This window comes from Symphalangus syndactylus, chromosome 8 (genome assembly GCF_028878055.3).
Source record: "Symphalangus syndactylus isolate Jambi chromosome 8, NHGRI_mSymSyn1-v2.1_pri, whole genome shotgun sequence".
In the NCBI taxonomy this organism is placed as follows: domain Eukaryota; kingdom Metazoa; phylum Chordata; class Mammalia; order Primates; family Hylobatidae; genus Symphalangus; species Symphalangus syndactylus.
The window spans coordinates 43,496,168-43,519,561 of NC_072430.2; the positions used below are offsets into that span (position 1 = coordinate 43,496,168).

The 23,394-nt window shown below is 43.2% G+C and overlaps 1 protein-coding gene across 23 annotated transcripts in view; it reads left to right on the top strand.

Moving 5' to 3' along the window:
• Nucleotides 1–23,394, top strand: part of NUMB (NUMB endocytic adaptor protein) — a 205,041-nt gene that overhangs the window by 25,407 nt on the left and 156,240 nt on the right. For 5 of the 23 annotated variants that reach the window (XM_063644204.1, XM_063644217.1, XM_063644211.1 and 2 more), the window contains exon 2: nt 10,660–10,748. The exons of 17 other annotated variants lie outside the window; for them this stretch is intronic. The gene's annotated coding sequence lies outside the window, so the exon portion shown is untranslated. Of the gene's footprint in view, nt 1–10,468; nt 10,524–10,659; nt 10,749–23,394 lie in introns of those variants that run through there. One more of the 23 variants, XM_063644212.1, reaches the window with a different exon arrangement.

Sequence of the window (23,394 nt, forward strand, 5' to 3'; positions counted from 1 at the left end):
TAGTAGGGAATCTGAGGTAGAGAAGGTAAGTGATTTGCCCAGTATCACAGTAAGTGGTAGAACTGGGATTCAAACCTAGATAGTTTGGCTCCAGAGCTCATACTCTTAACTTTCAGTGCTAAATGGATTAAATAAATGTAGTCAATTTTACATTTGTTGTTGAGCATATCATTGTGTGGTAGTAGTGGCCCAAGTTTAAATTGGGATTTCTTTCTTTCTTTTTGAGACAGAGTTTCCCTATGTCGCCCAGGCTGGAGTGCAGTGGTGCAATCTTGGCTCACTGTGACCTCCGCCTCCCAGGTTCTAAGCGATTCTCCTGCCTCAGCCTCTGGAGTAGCTAGGATTACAGGAGTGCACCACCACACCTGGCTAATTTTGTATTTTTAGTAGAGACGGGGTTTCACCATGTTGGTTGGCTAGGATGGTCTCAAACTTCTGATCTCAGGTGATCCATCAGCCTCGGCCTCCCAGAGTGCTGGGATTATAGGCGTGGACCACCGCGCCTGGCCTAAATCGAGATTTCTAAGTTTGCAAATAGGCTGTCAGTTTCTTTCTCTTTACTACCTATACTCCTGTCATATATTTCAGGGGTGATTTATCAAAGGAGATTTTTATCTGAATTAACAGATGGTGGACAAACTTAGTAACCTTAAATTGCTTTTCTAGAGAAGATAAGTCACTTCTCTCTGTACTTTGAGTCTTAGAATAGGAGCAACTACTTTCTGACAGTTTTCAGCACTGTTTAACTGGTCTTTGTGAGACTCTGCAAATGTAATGTTTAAAATTAACATTCCCTGGAAACTGAGTGAAAAAGGAAGTTGATGAAAATTGTTGGACCTAATAATTGGGCCTACTATAGCACTACTACTTTTTTTAAATTTTTTTTTTGAGGCAGAGTCTGGCTCTGTCACCCAGGCTAGAGTTCAGTGGCGTGATCTTGGCTCACTGCAACCTCTGTCTCCCGGGTTCAAGCGATTCTCCTGCTTCAGCCTCCCAAGTAGCTGGGACTATAGGCATGCACCACCATGTGTGGCTAATTTTTGTATTTTCAGTAGAGATGGGGTTTTGCCATGTTGGCCAGACTGGTCTTGAACTCCTGACCTCAAGTGATCTGCCTGCCTTGGCCTCCCAAAGTGCTGGCTTGCTGCAATCTTGGCTCACTGCAACCTCTGCCTCCCGGGTTCAAGCAATTCTCCTGCCTCAGCCTCCCAAGTAGCTGGGACTACAGGCATGTGCCATCATGCCCGGCTAATTTTTTTGTATTTTTAGTAGAGATGGGGTTTTGCCATGTTGGCCAGGCTGGTCTTGAACTCCTGACCTCAGGTGATCCTCCTGCCTCAGCCTCCCAAAGTGCTGGGATTACAGGCGTGAACCACCATGCCCGTCAAAAATTCTCTTCTTTCTTTCTGAGTTCCCTGCATACCGAGACCATAGAATTATTCTTCATCATTAGTTTGGGTTTAGATAAGATTAATCTTCCAGGAGAGGGCTAGAGTTTTTGGCCAATTTCCTTGAAAGAGGGTCTAGGCATCACAGGAAATGATAGTACCGATTGGCCATGTCCTTCACCATACCTTTTGTGTCTCCTCCACTTCTGATTTGGTGTCATTATTCCTGTCATGGCTGACTTAAGGAGTGAATGAGAAGCTCTTTATGTGTGTATTGAATGTTAATAAACATGATATATGAGTTTAATTCTTATCCTGCCTACATGATTTGGCTAAATGTCTTCTCTAGGTCTTTGTTTCTCTTTTTATAAAGTGATAATATTTGACTGGATGATCTTTAAAGTTTTTTTAATGCTGAAATATTCTAAAAATTATAGTGAATAATGAGTATGTTATTTTTTAAGTATACAAAATAAATAGGACCAACACCATTTATTGAGTAGCATTCATTCCTCTCACTTCAGTGAGGATCTTAAGTTAGTATCTTATCTCTATATACATGTGAGCCTGTTTTCGTGCTATTTGCTTATCCCTATGTCAATATTACACTGTCTTATTTACCGTAGCTTTATAATAAGTGTGGATATCTAGTGTGGTGAAGCCTCATCCTCCCCAAACTTTGTTACTCTGTAAAATTATCTTGATTATTCTTTCAAATCTCTCCTAACCTTTAAAATTCTGTGATTTTTGTATATAATACTATAGTACTGCTTATACTCTTTGGAGATTTGATTGGTAATCAATACATTCTTATGGAATGAATAGAATTAAAACAGTTATACTCTATAAGGGCTTATGAATAACAAAGTGTTACAAGTTAATTATTAGTAAAAGTATGCCTGGACTTTTGAGAGTGCTGCTAAAATACCTGAATTTTTTTTTTTTTTTTTTTTGAGACAGAGTCTCGCTGTCAGCCAGGCTGGAGTGCAGTGGCATGATCTTGGCTCACTGCAGGCTCCGCCCCCCGGGGTTCACGCCATTCTCCTGCTTCAGCCTCCCGAGTAGCTGGGACTACAGGCGCCCGCCACCTCGCCCAGCTAATTTTTTGTATTTTTAGTAGAGACGGGGTTTCACTATGTTCGCCAGGATGGTCTCGATCTCCTGACCTCGTGATCCGCCCGCCTCGGCCTCCCAAAGTGCTGGGATTACAGGCGTGAGCCACCGCGCCCGGCCAATACCCGAATTTTTTTTTTTTGGAAAGTGTTTAATTAAATTACTTTGCAATTTGGTCAGGGTGTAGTACTGAATATTTTGGAGTCTACCACTCTCTGCCCCTTCTCCTTATTTCTTACTCCCTTTGGGTAAAGATTTTAGAAAGAGTAAGTATATTTAATATTTTTGTTTAGACAGGTAGTTTAAAACTGCCTTAAAAGTCATGATAAACATGATAAATTCCACATGAAATTTTCTTTTCTTTTTTTTTTTTGAGATGGAGTCTTGCTCTGTCGCTCAGGCTGGAGTGCAGTGGCGTGATCTCAGCTCACTGCTACCTCTGCCTCCTGGGTTCAAGTAATTCTCCTGCCTCAGCCTCCCGAGTAGCTGGGATTACATGCACATGCCACCATGCCTGGCTAATTTTTGTATTTTTTTAGTAGAGACAGGGTTTCACCATGTTGGCCAGGCTGATCTCAAACTCCTGACCTCAAGTGATCCACCTTCCTTGGCCTCCCAAAGTGCTGAGATTACAGGCATGAGCCACCATGCCAACATGGCCAACGTGACAAAACCCTGTCTCTACTAAAAATACAAAAATTAGCCAGGTGTGGTGGCACATGCCTGTAATCCCAGCTACTAGGGAGGCCGAAGCATGAGAGTTGCTTGAACCTGGGAGGCAGAGGTTGCAGTGAGCCAAGATCGCGCCACTGCCCTCCAACCTATGTGACAGAGTGAGACTCTGTCTCAAAAAAAAAAAAAGCCAAGTGCGGTGGCTCATGCCTGTAATCCCAGCACTTTGGAAGGCCAGGGCGGGCGGATCACGAGGTCAGGAGCTCGGGACCAGCCTGACCAACATGGTGAAACCCCATCTCTACTAAAAATACAAAAATTAGCTGGATGTGGTGGTGTACTCCCATAATCCCAGTGATTTGGAGGCTGATGTGGGAGGGTTGCTTGAGCCTGGAGGCAGAGGTTGCAGTGAGCCAAGATTGTGCTACTGTACTCCAGCTTAGGTGACAGACTGAGACTCTGTCTCAAAGAACAAAATTCAAAAAAAATTTTTTTTTTTTTTTTTTTGAGATGGAGTCTGGCTCTGTTGCCCAGGCTGGAGTGCAGTGGCACAGTCTCGGCTCACTGCAAGCTCCGCCTCCCTTGTTCACGCCGTTCTCCTGCCTCAGCCTTCTGAGTAGCTGGGACTACAGGCACCTGCCACCACACTTGGCTAATTTTTTGTATTTTTTTTTTTAATAGAGATGGGGTTTCACCATGTTAGCCAGGATGGTCTTGATCTCCTGACCTCGTGATCCGCCCACCTCTGCCTCCCAAAGTGCTGGGATTACAGGCTTGAGCCACTGCGCCTGGCCCAAAAACCTTTTTTTGTTTGTTTTGAGACAGGGTCTCTCACCTTGTCACCCAGACTAGAGTGCAGTGGCATAATCATGGCTCACTGCAGCCTTGACCTCCTAGGCTCAAGCGATCCTTCCATCTCAGCCTCCTGTGTGGCTGGTACTGCAGGCATGTACCACCACACCCGGCTAATTAAAAAAACCTTTTTTATAGAAATGGCATCTCACTATGTTACCCAGGCTGGTCTCGGAACTCCTGGGTTCAAGCCATCTTCCTGCCTTGGCCTCCCAAAGTGCTGGGATTACAGGTGTGAGCTACTGCCCCTGGCCCCAAAACTCTTATTCATTGTTGGTATAGCCTCTTTGGAAAACAATTTGGCAGGTTGTCGTATATAATTAAATGTACACTTACCAGAATGGTCCATTGTTTCACTCCTGGGTATTTATTCAAGTAAAATGAAAACACAGTCACACAAAAACCTATTTGCAAATGCAGTATAGGTTGATGCAAAATATATATTTAAAATATATAAAATATTAATTTAAATTTAAAACATGTAAAATATATAATTAAATGTACACTTACCAGAATGGTCCACAGTTTCACTCCTGGGTATTTATTCAAGTAAAATGAAAACACAGTCACATAAAAACCTATATGCAAATGCAGTATAGGTTGATGCAAAAGTAATTGCGGTTTTTGCCATTTTACTGCCTTTTCTTTTTTGAGACAGAGTCTTGCTTTATGGCCCAGGCTGGAGTGCAGTGGTGCGATCTCGGCCCATTACAACCTCTGACTCCCAGGTTTTCAAGCAATTCTTTTGCTTCAGCCTCTCGAGTAGCTGGGATTACAGGCATGTGCCACCACACTCAGCTAATTTTTGTATTTTTAGTAGAGACAGGGTTTCATCATGTTGGCCAGGCTGGTCTGAAACTCCTGGCCTCAAGTGATCTGCCCGCCTCAGCCTCCCAAAGTGCTGGGATTACAGGTGTGAGCCACGGCACACAGCTTTAATGCCATTTTAATGGCAAAAAACACAACTACTTTTGCACCAAACTCATAATTGCCAAAAACTGGGAATAATGCACATGCACTTCAACTGGTAAATTGATAAAGGATGGCACATCTATACAATGGCATATGATTTGGCAATGCATTCACTAACATTGTACAATATCAAATGCATTATGCTAAATGAAGGAAGTCAGACTTAAAAGGCCACATACTGTGTGATTTCGTTTTTGTGGTATTTTGGAACAGGCAAAACTATAGGGAAAGAAAATTTATTTATTTTTTTGAGATGGAGTCTTGCTCTGTCACCCAGGCTGGAGTGCAGTGGCGTGATCTCTGCTCACTGCAAACTCCGCCTCCCGGGTTCACACCATTCTCCTGCCTCAGCCTCCCGAGCAGCTGGGACTACAGGCGCCAGCCACCATGCCTGGCTAATTTTTTTGTATTTTTAGTAGAGACGGGGTTTCACCATGTTAGCCAGGATGGTCTCGATCTCCTGACCTCATGATCCGCCCGCCTGGGCCTCCCAGAGTGCTGGGATTACAGGCATGAGCCACCACGCCCGGCCCTTCGGGAAAGAAAATTGACCAGGGGTTGCAAGGGATTGGAAGAGAGTTTGACTACTGAGGGCATGAGGGAATTTTTTTGGGTGTTCTGTGTATCTTTTGTATCTGTTCTATATCTTGATTGTGGTGGTGGTTACATAGTTATGTGTTTTTCAAACTCAGGAGAGTATATATAAATTATACCTCTCCAATTAAAGTTCTAGCATATATTACCATATTAAAAATTATTGTGAGGCCGGGCGCGGTGGCTCACGCTTGTAATCCCAGCACTTTGGGAGGCCGAGGCGGGCGGATCACGAGGTCAGGAGATCGAGACCACGGTGAAACCCCGTCTCTACTAAAAATACAAAAAAAAATTAGCCGGGCGTGGTGGCGGGCGCCTGTAGTCCCAGCTACTCGGAGAGGCTGAGGCAGGAGAATGGCATGAACCCGGGAGACGGAGCTTGCAGTGAGCCGAGATTGTGCCACTGCACTCCAGCCTGGGTGACAGAGCAAGACTCCGTCTCAAAAAAAAAAAAAAAATTATTGTGGAAATATCTCAGAAAATGTTTTATTTTGTTTTTATTTTAATGTTGTAGAGACAGGGTCTCACTTTGTCTCCCAGGCTGGAGTGCAGTGGTGTGATCATAGCTCACTGCAGCCTTGAACTCCTGAGCTCAAGTGATCTCCTGCCACAGCCTCCTGAGTAGCTGGGACTCAGGCATGCACCACTATACCTGGCTAATTTTTTATTTTTTTTTAGAGGCAGAGTCTTGGTATGTTGCCCAGGCTGGTCGAACTCCTGGCTTCAAGAGATCCCCTGACCTCTGCCTTCTAAAGCGCTGGGATTACAGGCACGAGGCACTGTGCCCTAGCCATGTTTTGTTTTTAGATTCTGCTTATGTGACTTTGGGAGGAGAGAAAGTGGTGGACGGCACTGGTAGAGTTTTTTGAAGGTGTTGAAAACACTGTGTAAATGCTGAATATGTTTACACTTAGCAAACATTCCTGTCATACCTTTAATAGAATTTTATGATGTCAGAATTAGAAGAGCCCAAGAGACCTCATAAAGTGTTCTTTTTTTTAAACAGATAAAGGACCCGAAGCCTAGGTAGGTTAGCTAAAGCTAGGTAGTAGCAGACATAGATCTAGGATTTAAGTGATGGATTACTAATTTGACTCATATTTTACTAAAACATAGTTTTTATTTCAAGTTATTCTCTTGAGACTATTTTTAATTCCTTTTCAAAACTTTTCAATTGTGTCATCTTAAAAGTGGAAACCACTCCCTTCCTAGTGGTAGGAAAGTCCTGTGTCTGGTTGATAATAGGAAGGCTAAATATGAGAGATTCCAATAACACTTAAAGTTTGCTTAGGTCCACTCAACAAAGTTAGTTATAAAGACACTTTTCTTTAACTGGTAAATCTAGATGCTTATTTTTGTACTTTTCAAGGGCTATCAGTTAGGAATAGGTTTTTGTAACTTTATCACATTAAAAAATAACATTTTCAGATGATCATGATTGTTGGTTTGTTGGGAAAGTAGAAAAGGTTTAAGCGTGTTAGGTTCTTTCTGGTTACCTTAACTGCTTGAGGGTTTATCTTATAAATACCGAGGCATGTGAGAGAGCACCAGAAGCAGTCTTAATAGATACATATTCAGGAAATGGAGATTGGAATCAAGACATAACAGCAGCTTTAGTTGTCTTCTATTCTTGAGAACTGTCTTTCACTGTCTGTCTTGTTTTCTCTTTCTTGTACAGTAGTTTTGATTGCCTCTAGACCCCAATTCTAGAACAAAGTTTAGAGTTCCTGCTCCTTAGAGATACTGTTGATATTGTGGATATTGCAGATCCAGTCACAGAGCTAGCAGGTGGCTTAGTCTCTTTCTTGTTTTTTTTTTTTTTTTTTTTTTTAGACAGAGTCTCACTCTGTTGCCCAAGCTGGAGTACAGTGATGCGATCTCGGCTCACTGCAAGCTCTGCCTCCGAGGTTCAAGCGATTCTTCTGCCTCAGCCTCCTGAGTAGCAGGGATTACAGGTGTGCGTTACCATGCCTGGCTAATTTTTGTATTTTTACAAAATTTCACCATGTTGGCCAGGCTGGTCTCTGATCTCAGGTGATCCATCTGCCTGTGCCTCCCGAAGTGCTGAGATTACAGGCGTGAGCCACCGCACCAGGCCTCTTTCTTGTTTTTGAAGCTGTGTCTAGGTCATGCAACTTAAGAGTTATTTCCTGTAAGCAATAGCTCCAGGCAGAGTTGGCCAGTTGCTTTCAGCCTTCTTTATAAGTAAGGGAACCCTACCCCCACCCTAGCTCTGGCAGACTCTGTCTTGTCTTTTTTTTTTTTTTTTTAATGTAAGAGTCTCATTCTGTTGCCCAGACTGGACTGCGGTACAGTGGTACAGTCATGACTCACTGCAGCCCGGACCAGCACTGTAGGACTCAAGTGATCCTCCACCTCAGCCTCCTAAGTAGCTGGGACTTATAGGCATGTGCCACCATGCCTGGCTAATTTTTTGTTGTTGTTTTGAGATGGAGTCTCACTCTGTCCCCCAGGCTGGAGTGCAGTGGCACGATCTTGGCTCACTGCAACCTCCACCTCCCAGGTTCAAGCAATTCTCCTGTCTCAGCCTCCTGAGTAGCTGGGACTACAGGTGCCCGCCACCACGCCTGGCTATTTTTTGTATTTTTAGTGGAGACAGGGTTTCACCATATTGGTCAGGCAGGTCTGGAACTTCTGACCTCGGGTGATCTGCCGGCCTCAGCCTCCCAAAGTGCTTCGTATGCAGTCTGAGTCACCGTGCCCAGCCCTGGCTAATTTTTAAATTTTTTGTAGAGATGGATCCTCTATGTGTTGCCCAAGCTGGTCTCAAACTCCTGGGCTCAAGTGACCTCCTGCCTCGGCCTCCCAAATTGCTGAGATTACAAGTGTGAGCCCCTGTGCCAGGCCAGGTTTGCCTGTTCCCCAAGGAAGCCAAACTCCCAGCTGCCACTGCCTGCTTCTGAGCCAGGAGCCCAGTAGGCCTCTGGCTTCAGAGGCCTTACCGCTTTGCATTTGTATTACTTATCAATGCCTGGAAGGTATTTACATTATTTTTTGAGCCAGCTATGCATTATTTATTTATATATTTGATACACACATATATATATAGTTATTTGGGTTAATTTACTGTACCATCTTGGCCTGAAGCCAAGATTTCAAATCTTGCCTTCTTTCAAAGCCACATTTTCTCATCTTTAAAATTAGAGGCTGGGCACGGTGGCTCATGCCTGTAATCCCAGCACTTTTGGAGGCCGAGGTGGGTGGATCACCTGAGATCAAGAGTTTGAGACTAGCCTGGAGAACATGTTGAAACATCGTATCTACTAAAAATACAAAAAATTAGCTGGGCTTGGTGGCGCGTACCTGTAGTCCCACCTATTCCGGAGGCTGAGGCAGGAGAATTGCTTGAACCTGGGAGGCGGAGGTTGCAGTGAGCCAAGATTGCATCACTGCACTCCAGCCTGGGTGACAGAGTGAGACTCTGTCTCAAAAAAAAAAAAAAAAAAAAAAAGTAAATAAAATTAGAATTATAGCCCCTATCTCTTAGTGTTTCTTTGTGTTGATGAAATGAGATTATACACACTTATACACATTTATATGTAAATTCTTAGAACAGTGCCTTGAATATAGTAGGTGCTGTGTATATAGTAGTTATTATATTTTCAAGTGAGTCCTATAATTCCTTGTTGGTATTTAGACAGTTATATAGTAACCCCCAAATACTTGTCAATCGATATTCAGAATATCTGTAAATCTGTTTGGGAATGACGGCACGTTTTGAGGCACTTGGGTGAGACATTTAAATTTAATTTTAGGCCAGGTGCGGTGGCTCACATTTGTAATCTCAACACTTTGGGAGGCTAAGGCAGGAGGATTGCTTGAGGCCAGGAGTTCAAAACCAGCCTGGGCAACATAGCGAGACCCCTATTTCTATTTGTTAAAAAAAGCTTAAAAATTATATTAAATTTATTATTATTTATTTATTTATTTATTTATTTTGAGACGGAGTCTTGCTCTGTCACCCAGGCTGGAGTGCAGTGGCGCAATCTCGGCTCACTGCAAGCTCTGCCTCCTAGGTTCACACCATTCTCCTGCCTCAGCCTCTCCGAGTAGCTGGGACTACAGGCGCCCGCCACCACGCCCGGCTAATTTTTTTTTGTATTTTTAGTAGAGACGGGGTTTCACCGTGGTCTCGATCTCCTAACCTCGTGATCCGCCCGCCCCGGCCTCCCAAAGTGCTGGGATTACAAGCGTGAGCCAACGCGCCCGGCCAAAAATTATATTAAATTTAATCTTAATCTATATCCTAGGTACCTTGAACTGAAGGTTTTTCATGATGAATTGCAATTTTTTTCAATATAACAGAGTGCTTTATTCTTTGTATTTACAGTTGCTTTCCAGAAGTATTCATGTAATTGATATTCCTTTAAGCTCTATTGCATGTACGTTCTATTAGCTATGAATCAAAGAAGTCAGTTTAACTTGTGTAGATGTCATAGAGACACCATAGAAGTTGGAATGGAGTGAATTTTAAGTCAGGAAAAGGGGTGTAACAATGTGTATGAGGGAGAAAATAAAGTGGTGCTTGGGTGGAGATGTTGGCTTAGACAACCATAGTTCTGACTGAGGTAAAGATCCTTTAGGGAAAAGAAGAACAAAAAAGAGGGATAAAATATTATAGGACAAACTTCCAGCCTCTGTTTTAGGTTATGACTTATGTATTTGCATATTGCAACTCCTAAAGCCGTCGTTCTAGTCAGTTAAACTTGAACCATGAATCCAGAAGCATACATTATTATTTTTTCTTTAGAAATCAGAACGGTCAGTTAAATTAGTTTTTCTTCTTGGATTTGGGGCTTGAATTAGTGGAGAGATGAGTGTGGTAGACCATTGTCTGCTATTCTTTTTTAGGAAAACCTGAGTATATCATTCTGCCCTTTAGAGACGTGCTCATGAAGATTATGCTTGTTGGTAAATGATCCTACTTCCTTATTTCTTCAGCTGAAATAATACGACATGCCACTTCCTTTTTTCCTCTTACATCAAGCCCTGAGTATGCCTTTGTTTTTATTTTTGTCTTATATTGTAAACTACTATGTGCATATAGGTGTTTGGAACCATGAGAGTGTTTTATCAAGAAAGAAGCATGGCACTGAGAGGATTGATAGCGACTTCATTAGAAGCACTTTAGTTAAGGCAAGATTTTATAAAGTTCTTAATGGTTATACATTTGTCCCCAAATGGAAAGGTTTTTAAAAAGATTATGTTAATTTGTTGTCAGAATCAATGATGGGATTTGGAAATCTTTGATTAAGTAGAAAACATATTAGGATTCTGACCCAGAGCCTTTCAGGTATTAGGAAGAAATTAAACACTGCTTGTCATAGTGGCTCCTAAAATTTTATGTCTTTCTTTTTAAATGTTTCTTCTTTTTTATTTTTCAATCTAGGACAAGACTGCCAATATTTAAGAATTTCTCATATTCAGAAATAAGTGAGATTCTATATATATAGAGAGAGTAATTGTGGTTTTTGCAATTACTTTTAATGGCAAAAACCATGATTACTTTTGCACCAGCCTACAGTACAAGTATTAATACAACAGTCTGTCATGTATCAAAATAAATCGAGTCTTTTTTTCTTTCTTTTTTTTTTTTTTGGAGACAGGGTCTCACTCTGTCACCCATGCTGGAGTCCAATGGCGCAATCTCAGCTCACTGCAACCTCTGCTCCTCGGGTTCAAGCGATTCTCCTGCCTCAGCCTCCCAAGTACCTGGAATTACAGGCATGCACCACCATGCCTGGCTAATTTTTTTGAGACAATCTTGCTCTGACGCCCAGGCTGGAGTGCAGTGGCACGATCTCTGCTCACTGCAACCTGTGCCTCCTGGGTTCAAGCCATTCTCCTGCCTTAGCCTCCCAAGTAGCTTGGATTACAGGCGTGCGCCACCATGCCTGGCTAATTTTTTTTTTTTTTTTCTTTTTTGAGACAGAATCTTGCTCTGATGCTCAGGCTGGAGTGCAGTGGTGTGATTTTGGCTCACTGCAACCTCTACCTCCTGGGTTCAAGTCATTCTCCTGCCTCAGCCTCCCAAGAGCTGGGATTATAGGCGCCAGCCACCACGCCCAGCTGATTTTTTGTATTTTTTAGTAGAGATGGGCTTTCGCCATGTTGGTGCCAGGCTGGTTTAGAACTGCTGACCTCAGGTGATCCACCTGCCTCGGCCTCCCAAAGTGCTGGAATTACAGGTGTGAGCCACTGTGCCCAGCCTGTTTTTGTTTTTTTTTTAAATGGAGACGGGGTTTCATCATGTTGGCTAGGCTGGTCTCGAACTCCTGACCTCAGGTGATCCACCCACCTTGACCTGCTAAAGTGCTGGGATTACAGGTGTGAGCCACCACACCCGGCCAATCAAGAGTCTTTATATTGATCTTGTGCCATGAATACTCCTTTTTATCTGTATTGCCATACTGGATATTTGTAAAGCAGTTTAGTTTGGTGGAAGGAACACAGGATTTGAAATCAGAGGGCTTGAAATCTTGTCTCTGTCACTTACTAGCTTTGTGACTGACCTTTTTGAGATTGTTCACCTTGTAAGTAATATGAAAAGAATAATGACATCTGTCTTATGATATCTGCCAGTTATAAGGATTAAATTTAAACAAAAACACTTTGTATAAACTATAACATCTGGGAATGTAACAGTTTTTTTTTTTTTTTTTGAGACAGGATCTCTTCCTTCCTGATATGGTTTGGTTGTTTGTCCCTTCCACATCTCACGCTGAAATGTGATTCCCAGGTTGGAGATGGGGTCAGGGGGGTGATTGAATCCTGGGAGCAGATCCCTCATGAATGATTTACCATTATCTCCTTGGTGATAAATGAGTCTTGCTCAGTGAGTTTACGTGAGATGTGGTTGTTTGAAAGAGTGTGGCACCTCCCCACCCCCTTTCCCCTGCTCTTGCCATGTGATCTGCCTGCTCCCACTTGGCCTTCCACTATGATTGTAAGCTTCCTGAGGCCCTCACCAGAAGCCAAGCAAATGTTGGTGCCATGCTTGTATATCCTGCAGAACCGTGAGCCACTTAAACCTCTTTTCCTTATAAATTTCCTAGTTTCAGTTTCCTTTATAGTAACACAAACAAATAGACCTTCTTTACCAGAGTTAGAAATTGGTTAGGCTTTTTATCCTATTCAACTCATGGTGTCATGAAAATAAGGGCAATTTGGAGGCCATATTGAGCTCTCTCCTTGCTTGAAGGCTCTGGTTCTTCACAAGGATAGTACTGCTACTATGACGTGTGTTTGGATCTTTAAGGATGCACTTTTGGTTGCCACAATGATTAGAGGAGGAGGAGTCCAGTTTTGACATTCAATGAACAGGAGCCAGGAATGCCAGACATCCCAGAAGATATGAGACAGTTCTGCATAACTTTATTTCCCCAAACCTTCTTGTAGGCGAAAAACCTGTTTATGCTTATCTTTTTTTTTTTTTTTTTTTTTTTTTTGACAAAGTCTCGCTCTGTCATCCAGGCTGGAGTGTGGTGATGCAATCTCGGCTCACTGCAACCTCCACCTCCCAGGTTCAAGCGATTCTCTTGCCTCAGCCTCCCAAGTAGCTGGGATTGACTACAGTCACCCGTCACCATGCCTGGCTAATTTTTTGTATTTTTAGTAGAGGCGGGGTTTCACCATGTTGGCCAAGCTGAGCTCAAACTCCTGACCTGAAATGATCCACCCACCTCGGCCTCCCAAAGTGCTGGGATTACAGGCGTGAGCCACTGTACCCGGCCTATACTTATGTTATTCTAATTCTGTTTTACATTTAGACACAAAGGGTTTTTTTTTTTAAACATAGTTTTAACAGACCCTGAATTTTACAGGAATGTAACTACTGAGTATTAACCTGGAGCAAATTGTACTTTGTTTTGTTCAGAACTTTACCAAGAGTTGTTCACTGTTTTAGAAAATCCTATTACTAATGGCATTGCCCCTTATGGTATTTGATTTTCCTATTCAGCTTATTTGTCTCAATCTACATTTGTAGCTGTCACATTCATGGTGATTCTGTGTATAGGTGCAAGTGTCTATTTCTGTAACAATATGAATTTTAGGATGATTATACCTGAGCATTTGTATATTAAAATATTTTATTAAAAATTACTTTTCTGGCCAGGCACAGTGGCTCATGCTTGTAATTTCAGCACTTTGGGAGGCTGAGGCAGGTGGACCACCTGAGGCTTCAAGACCAGCCTGGGCAACATGGTGAAACCCCATCTCTACTAAAAATACAAAAATTAGCTGGGCGCAGTGGTGCATGCCTGTAATCCCAGACACTCGGGAGGCTGAGGCAGGAGAATGGCTTGAGTCCGGGAGGTGGAGGTTGCAGTGGGCCGAGATTGCACCATTGTACTCCAGCCTGGGTGACAGCAAGGCTGTGTCTCAAAAAAAAAAAAAACGAAAAAAAACCTTTCCTTTTCTTTCTCTTGTATTACTTTAGGCAGTATATTAATTTTCAAAAACTGAGAACAGATAGGTTACCTCTTTGCAATTTATTTCAGGTTTATGCACTGTTGTGCATTTCTCAGATACTTGTATTAATTTTATTACTATGCCACAATTTGTCTTTTTTCTAAAGATAGATTTTTTTTCCCCATTTTGTTGCTCTTACAAAAATATTCTTGCTTATGTCTTCAGGTACACGTGTTAATACAAAAGTTTCTCTACAATAATGAATTTTATTTTATTGTATTTTTTCTTGAGATAGGGTCTGGCTCTGTTGCTCGGGCTGGAGTGCAGCCATTTTCATGGTGATTCTGTGTATAGGTGCAAGTGTCTATTTCCATAATAATATGGTGCAATCTCAGCTCACTGCAACCTCTATCTCCCAGATTCAAGCAATTCTGATGCCTCAGCCTCCCAAGTAGCCAGGATTACAGACATATGCCATGACACCTGGCTAATTTCTGTATATTTCGTAGAGACAAGGTTTTGCCACGTCAACCAAGCTAGTCTCAAACTTCTGGACTCAAGCAATCCTCCTGTGTTGGCCTCCCAAAGTGCTGGGATTACAGGTGTGAGCCACTGTGCCTGGCCTAACAATGAATTTTTAAAACATTTTTGGTGGCAATTTCCCCACCTACACACACCTATACACATACATGCACACATAGACAGTTGAAAAAAAATGTGAATCAATAGTCACCCTTATACATGTGATACACTCATCTTTTCCAATGTGTTTTTCTCTAAGTGCTGATTGTGACCATATAAATGATTTCCTGATTCATTTTCACAGTTGAAGATAGCTCTCTTGGTTTCCTTTGGAGCGTGAGTCTGTTGACCTGGCTCTCCTTTGCTTATAGATTGTGTCAGACGACAACGTGTCTTGCAGTGAGTGCCTGGCTAAGCAGGAACACTGCTCTCATACCTGGAAACATCTGGGTCTTGAGTGCAATAAGGTTTCAGCTAGGGCTGGGTGCCGTGGCTCACACCTGTAGTCCCAGCACTTTGGGAGGCCAAGGTGGGTGGATCAGCTGAGGTCAGGAAGACCAGCTTGGCCAACATGGCGAAACCCCATCTCTACTAAAAGTACAAAAATTAGCTGGGCATGGTAGCATGTGCCTGTAGTCCCAGCTACTCGGTAGGCTGAAGCAGGAGAATCATTTGAACCTGGGAGGCAGAGGTTGCAATGAGCCAAGATGGCACTACTGCACTCCATCCTGGGCGACAGGGCAAGACTGTCTCAAAAAAAATAGTTTCAGCTCGGACTGAGTTTGGATTCATCCCTTAAGTACTCCCATTCCTTGGTGGAGTAAATTCTGTACGTGTGCCCCAACTACATATTTTGGGTTATGCTAGAGTTACACCATTGTCTGAGGATGTTAAGGCGCAGGATGGGATTGGGTGGGACTTTCTATTCTTGGGTGGGACTTTCTGTTTACTTTGATGTCAGACTTAGCTCCCCCTTTCACTTATTTTGACCATAAACTGCATATTCATTAAGGCTCAAATTTCAATAGTTTATTCTTCAGTTTTCTGGGGACTTTCTAATATGAGTATTCAGTTATATCTCTTGAGGTTTTCCTTATTTATTTATTTATTTATTTAGTAACGGAGTCTTGCTCTGTCGCCCAGGCTGGAGTGCAGTGGCGCAATCTCGGCTCACTGCAAGCTCCGCCTCACGGGTTCATGCCATTCTCCTGCCTCAGCCTCCTGGTAGCTGGGACTACAGGCGCCCGCCACCACACCCAGCTAGTTTTTTGTATTTTTAGTAGAGACGGGGTTTTACCATGTTAGCCAGGATGGTCTCAATTTCCTGATCTTGTGATCCGCCCGCCTCGGCCTCCCAAAGTGCTGGGATTACAGGCGTGAGCCACTGCACCCAGCCCTCTTGAGATTCCTTTTCCTCCTTCTACTAGATTGAAATTTTTGCCAAAGAGAAGATAATTTACGTAGGAATTTATTTTTTATTTGTTTTTCTTTTTTTTATAAACCTGACATTATGAACATATTTAACTTTAATCTTATGTCATCGAAAATTTATGCAAAGAAGCTCCAAGTTTTAACTTTGATTCAGGGTTTAATTATTAGAATATGGATACAAATTGTAACTTCTATAATTATGCTTTGAACTACAAGGGTGAATCTTTGGTCCTATTCTTGATGACTTGTATAGGGGTGCTGAATAATGAGAAAGCAAAGGAAGAAGAGTCACCACAGGACTCAAAAATAATAAACACAGTGTTCATTCCGGTCTAGAAGTTGTGATATGGTTTGCTTTGCTTTTCTTCCTTATTGTGGTAAAATATACATTAAAGTTACTTTTTTTTTTTTTTTTTTGGAGACAGAGTTTTGCTCTTGTTGTCCAGGCTGGAGTGCAATGGCGCAATTTTGGCTCACTGCAACCTCCACGTCCCGGGTTCAAGCGATTCTCCTGTCTCAGCCTCCTGACTAGCTGGGATTACAGGCATGTGCCACCATGCCTGGCTAATTTTGTAGTTTTAGTAGAGACGGGGTTTCTCCATGTTGGTCAGGCTGGTCTTGAACTCCCGACCTCAGATGATCTACCTGCCTGTGCCTCCCAAAGCACTGGGATTACAGGTGTGAGCCACCATGCCTGGCCAAAGTTACTGTTTTTAACTGTTTTTAAATGTACAGTTCAGTGGCATTCAGTATGTTGACATTATTGTGCAACCATCACCACTGTACATCCCAGAACTTTTCTATTTTACAAACTGAAACTCCGTGCCCATTAAACAATAATTTCCTATACCCCACTCCTCTCCAGTCCACAGAACCGCCATTCTCCTTTTCGTCTCTATGATTTTGACTATTCTGGTTATCTTATATACATGGAATCATACAATATTTGTTTATTTTTTGTGTCTGGCTTATTTCACTTAGCACAATTTTCATGGTTCATCTTTGTGGCAACAAGTGTCAGAATTTCATTATTTTTAAAGGCTGAATATTCCATTTTATGTATAGACTATTTTTTTTTTTTTTTTTTTTTTTTGAGACAGAGTCTTGCCCTGTCACCCAGGCTGGAGTGCAGTGGCATGATCTCAGCTCACTGTGACCTCCGCCTCCTGGGTTCAAGCGATTCTCCTGCCTCAGCCTCCTGAGTAGCTGGGATTACAGACGCATGCCACCGTGCCCGGCTAATTTTTGTACTTTTAGTAGAGACGGTGTTTCACCATGTTGGTCAGGCTGGTCTCGAACTCCTGACCTCGTGATCTGCCCACGTCGTCCTTCCAAAGTGCTGGGATTACAGGCGTGAGCCAACGCCCCCAGCCTAGACTACATTTTGTTTAGCCATTCATCCATCAGTGGACACTTAGGTTGTTTCCATCTTTTGGCTACTGTGAATAATGTTGCCTTGAATATTGGTGTACAAATATCTGTTTGAGTCTCTGCTTTCAGTTATTTTGGGTATATACCTAGAAATGGAATTGCTAGAATATATGGTGATTCTGTGTTTAATTTGAGTAACCACCATATGCTTTACTGTTTTTTTTTTTTTTTTTACATTATAGATGTATTTTTAATCAATACATACTTTTTTTTTTTGAGAGAGAGTCTCACTTTGTCACCCAGGCTGGAGTGCAGTGCCTTGACCTTGGCTCACAGTGAAACGGGAGAGTTTCCTGACCCCCTTCTGGGACTTGTGATAGCAGTGTGGCTCAGCTGCCCCTCACTCAAACCCCTTACGGGAGGGGGAACATGCAGACGGGCGGGTGCAGGAGCCAGGGAGAGTGCTTTTGGGCTCCAGCCCCATGGTAGCGTCTAGGGGTGTGTTACAATTAATGCTCTTTTAGCAGTTGCCGTCTACAGATGGCTAAGTGTATAAGTCAGAGTGAAGCCTTTTACACTCTGCCCTCTTATTACCTGAGTCCTTGTCTGGCATTCAGGAAGGATAAGGTCACACATGGACTTGAGGGTGGTGAATGCAGAGGTTTTATTGAGTGGTGGAAGTGGCTCTCAGCAGGATGATGGGGAGCTGGAAAGATGATCTTCGCGTGGAATTCGGCCAACCTGTGACCCATCTCCTCTCCAACCATCCCCAGCCAAACTCCTCTCAATGTTCAGATGCTCCTTCTCTTCTCCTCTGCCATGCCATTCTGCTGCTCTTCTGCTCTTCTGCTTGTGCAGCCTGGGGGTTGAGGTTTCTATGGGTACAGGATAAGGGGGCGTGGTAGGCCCAAAGGCAACATTTAGGCACAAAAACAGGAATGCTTGTTCCCATTTAGGGCCAGCCTTTGCTGGAGAACCGCCCTCTTCTACCCTGTATTTCCCTGCCTCCTGTCTGTATTAACTGCAACCTCTGCCTCCCAGGTTCAAGCGATTCTCATGCCTCAGCCCCCCAAGTAGCTGGGATTTACAGGCACGTGCCACCACACCTGGCTAATTTTTGTATTTTTAGTAGATAAGGGGTTTTGCCACATTGGCCAAGCTGGTCTCGTACTCCTGGCCTCATGTGATCCTCCCTCCTTGGCCTCCCAAAGTGATGGGATTACAGTCTGAGTCACTGCCCCCAGCCTATACATACATATTTGCACACTCATTTATTTTGGATAAATTTTCTAGAAGTGGAGCTGTTGGGTCAAAGGATGGGCATAATTTTGAAATGTGATTATTTTCTAAAGAGCTTTTATACTGGTATGCCATTGTTGGATAAAGCCCTGATAGTAGTGAATAGGAGTGCCCCCCACAACCTTTAAACTTATTCTAACTGGCATAGTGATTCTAGTAAAAAATAAAAAAAATTAAAAAGAAAAAGTAAGAGTATTTACTGTGGTTTTTCCAACGAACATAATTTTTTTCCTTAAGCATATTTTGTATGGAGAATGTGTCAAATTTCATTGTTTTGCAGGTCTCAATAAAGCTTGTATGTTGTGCTTAAGTTGCTCTTCTCTGATCTGTTCCTCTAGTGGCAGATAACTGGAATGTAAACAATCTGGGTGTTCATTTATCTTCATGGAATTAACAAAAGACTTTTAATCTAGGAAGTGGCATAAAACGACACAGTGGATATTAAATGTTTATCTATAGGGGAAAATTTGGCAAGCCAGATCTTGGAACCAGCAGCCTTTAGTTGAGTTCTATGAATTCACTGTGAAGTGCCAGCATTTCCAATTGTTTATAGAAATCTAGATTTTTTTTCTTTCTTTTGTGGTACTGTTTTAGAAATAATCTGTTTTCATATTTCCTCTTTATTATAAAACATAGCCTGCTCTAATTCTAAAGTATTGCGTAATTACTAACATCCATTTATCATGGCTTCTTGACTAGCATCATTGGAATATTGGTTTTCTTGAAAATAGTTACAAGAGGCCGGACGTGGTGGCTCACGCCTGTAATCCCAGCACTTTGGGAGGCTGAGGTGGGCAGATCACTTGAGGCAGGGAGTTTGAGACCAGCCTGGCCAACATGGTGAAACCCTGTCTCTACTAAAAATACAAAAATTAGCTGAGCGTGGTGGCTCATGCCTGTAATCCCAGCTGCTTGGGAGGCTGAGGCAGGAGAATTGCTTGAAGCTGGGAGGTGGAGGTTGCAGTGAGCCAAGACCATCTCAAAAAAAAAAAAAAAAAGAAAAAATAATTGCAAGACAGTAAGGAGAAATAGTTTATTGTGCTGGTATGGAGGCAGAAAGATGTGGAGTGTAATCATAGAAAAATGTGAAATGTTACTTTAGTTATTTTGGCTATATCATTGTTCATTTTGGTCAAATAACATGTAAGGTGTTTTCACTAGTAACAGTGTTGTTTCTTGAATATCTGAAAAGCCTTTACAAGACCTATTGTTATTTCTCTGTGTTTTGTTGGTATTTAGCTCTCCTTTTAACACAATTGTTAAAACTGAAAGCAGAACATGAGAAGCACTACAGTCTTGTTAAAGAATCAGACCAATGATTCAGATGAAATGAAGTGAAACACATTTTTTTTTTATTTTTATTATTTATTTATTTATTTTTTTTGAGACGGAGTCTCGCTCTGTCGCCCAGGCTGGAGTGCAGTGGCGCAATCTCGGCTCACTGCAAGCTCCGCCTCCCGGGTTCACGCCATTCTCCTGCCTCAGCCTCTCCGAGTAGCTGGGACTACAGGCGCCCGCCACCACGCCCGGCTAATTTTTTTTTGTATTTTTAGTAGAGACGGGGTTTCACCGCGGTCTCGATCTCCTGACCTCGTGATCCGCCCGCCTCGTGTTGGCTAAAAATAGCATTTTGCAAATTACATCTGAAGTTGGTTTGTTAGAGCATCTATTGGTAATGAAATTCAGTTGTCCTTATTCTGTGTTTTGTGTGTATTTTTAAAACATCATTATTAGCTGGGCGTGTTAGCTCACACCTGTATCCCAGCACTTTGGGAGGCTGAGGCAGGCGGATCACGAGGTCAGGAGATCGAGACCATCCTATCTAACACAGTGAAACCCCCAAAAATACAAAAAAATTAGCTGGGCGTGGTGGTGGGCGCCTGTAGTCCCAGCTACTCGGGAGGCTGAGGCAGGAGAATAGTGTGAACCTGGGAGGCAGAGCTTGCAGTGAGCTGAGATCACGCCACTGCACTCCAGCCTGGGCGACAGAGCGAGACTCAGTCTCAAAAAAAAAAACCCACCCCTCTGCCCACCCCCCAAAAAAACCATCATTATCTGGGGGCCAGGCACGATGGTTCATGCCTATAATCCCAGCAAACTGGGAGGCTGAGAAGGGCAGATCGCTTTGAGCTCAGGAGTTCAAGACTAGCCTGGGCATCATGGTGAAACCCCATCTCTATGAAAAATTAGCCGGGTGTTGCTAGCTTGCACCTGTACTCCCAGCTACTCAGGTGGTCGAGGCTGCAGAATCGCTTGAGCCAGGAAGCGGAGGTTGCGGTGAGCCATGATCACACCACTGCATTCCAGCCAGAGCGACAGAGTGAGACCCTGTCTCAAAACAAACACCCCTGCAACATTATCTGAAAGTAGATGGCCATGCAAAATGAGTTTCTCTTGGTTTTTAACTAATTTTTCCTTCAAGACCATATAAGCCTTTCCTATATTCGCTGAAAACTTTAGGCTGTGATACTTGGAATTAAGGGTAAATGAAGACTGGGTGTGGTGGCTCATGCCTGTAATCCCAGCACTTCAGGAGGCTGAGGTGGGCAATCACTTGAGGTCAGGAGTTCGAGACCAGCCTGGCCAACATGGTGAAACCCCGTCTCTACTAAAAATACAAAAATATTAGCTGAGTGTGATGGCATGTGCCTGTAGTCCCAGCTACTCAGGAGGCTGAGGCATGAGAATCCCTTGAGCCTGAGAGGTGGAGGTTGTAGTGAGCTGAGAGCGTGCCACTGCACTCCAGCCTGGGTGACAGAGTGAGACTCTGTATAAAAAAAAAAATTGAGATAATTAAATTTAAAACAGTAAAATTCAGGTGTGACTACTTAATATTATAATACTGCATTGGTTTGTGGGCTTTTGAAGGCAGGAACTGTATCATTGTGTTTAGCATACATAATAAAAGAACTCTTTGTTTTGTTTGTTTGTTTTTATTTTGTTTGTTTTGACTTGGAGTCTTGCTCTGTCACCCAGGCTAGAGTGTGGAGTGCAGTGGCATGGTCTGGGCAGTGGCGCAGTCTCGGCTCACTGCAACCTCCACCTCCTGGGTTCAGGCGATTATTGTGCCACAGCCTCCCGAGTAGCTGGGACTACAGACGCGCACCGCTAGGCCCAGCTAAGTTTTGTATTTTTGGTAGAGACGAGGTCTTACCATGTTGGCCAGGCTGGTCTCGAACTCCTGACCTCAGGTGATCCACCCATCTCGGCCTCCCAAAGTGCTGAGATTACAAGCGTGAGCCACCATGCCCGGCCTCATTTTTTAGAAAAAGAATCAAATCATTAGAAGCAAATGTTCCCAGTTCTAGTAAAATCTGATTTTTAAATACAAAATTATTTAATTAAAAAATAGGCACAGTGGCTCACACCTGTAATCCCAGCACATTGGGAGGCCAAGGCGGGTGGATCATGAGGTCAGGAGTTAAAGACCAGCCTGGCCAACATGGTGAAATCCTGTCTCTACTAAAAATACAAAAATTAGCTGGGCCTGGTGTTCTGTGCCTGTAGTCCCAGCTACTTGGGAGGCTGAGGCAGGAGAATTGCTTTAACCCGGGGGAGGCAGAGGTTGCAGTGAGCCGAGATCACGCCCGTGCACTCCAGCCTGGGTGACAGAGCGAGACTCTGTCTCAAAAAATAATAATAATAAATAATAAAAATTAAAATAATAAAAAATAAAAAATAGGCTCTGGAGTCAGACAACCTGTTTTATTTTACTACTCTTTTAAAAACCCCATACCCACTATTTCATATTTTTGTGATCTTGGAAATTATTTGTGCCTCAGTTTTCCTAGTTATAAAATGAGAATATTTAACAGTTGCTTTTGGCTGGGCACAGTGGCTCATGCCTGTAATGCCAAGGTGGGAAGACACTTGAGGCCAGGAGTTTGAAACCAATGTGGGCAACATGACAAGACCTTGCTTATACAAAAAATAAGAAGAATTGGCCAGACATGGAGGCACATGTCTGTAGTCCCAGCTACTTGAAAGGCTGAGAGGCAGAAGGATCACTTGAGCTTGGGAGGTGCAGGCTGCAGTGAGCTGTGATCATCACGGCTCTCCAGGCAACAGAGCAAGACCCCCCATCTCTCTCTTATTTTTTTTTCTTCTTGTGAGATGGAGTTTCGCTCTTGTTGCCCAGGCTGGAGTGCAATGGTGTGATCTCGGCTCACTGCAACCTCCACCTCCCCGGGTTCAAGCCATTCTCCTGCCTCAGCCTCCCGAGTAGCTGGGATTACAGGCATGTGCCACCATGCCCAGTTAATTTTGTATTTTTAGTAGGGACAGGGTTTCTCTATGTTGGTCAGGCTGGTTTCAAACTCCCGACCTCATGTGATCCGCCTGCCTCAGCCTCCCAAAGTGCTGGGATTACAAGTGTGAGCCACCGTGCCCAGCCAAGACCCCTCATCTCTTAAAAAAATAGTCAATTTCATGAGAGTTATTGAGGATTAAATGGGATAATCCATAGGAGGTGCTTAGAAGAGCTTTTGGCAAATAATCAGTCCCCATTAAATGTTAGCTGCCCAGCTGGGCATGGTGGTGTATGCCTGTAAACAGCAGTTTGAGAGGCCAAGGTGGGAGGATTACTTAAGCCCAGGAGTTTTTTCAGCCTGTGTGAGACTGTCTTTACAAAAAAATTTTTTAAAAATTAGCTGGGCATGGTGGCATGCACTTGTAGTCCTAGCTACTTGGGAGGCTGAGGTGGGAGGATCACTTGAGCCCAGGAATTTGAGGCTGCAGTGAGGCATGA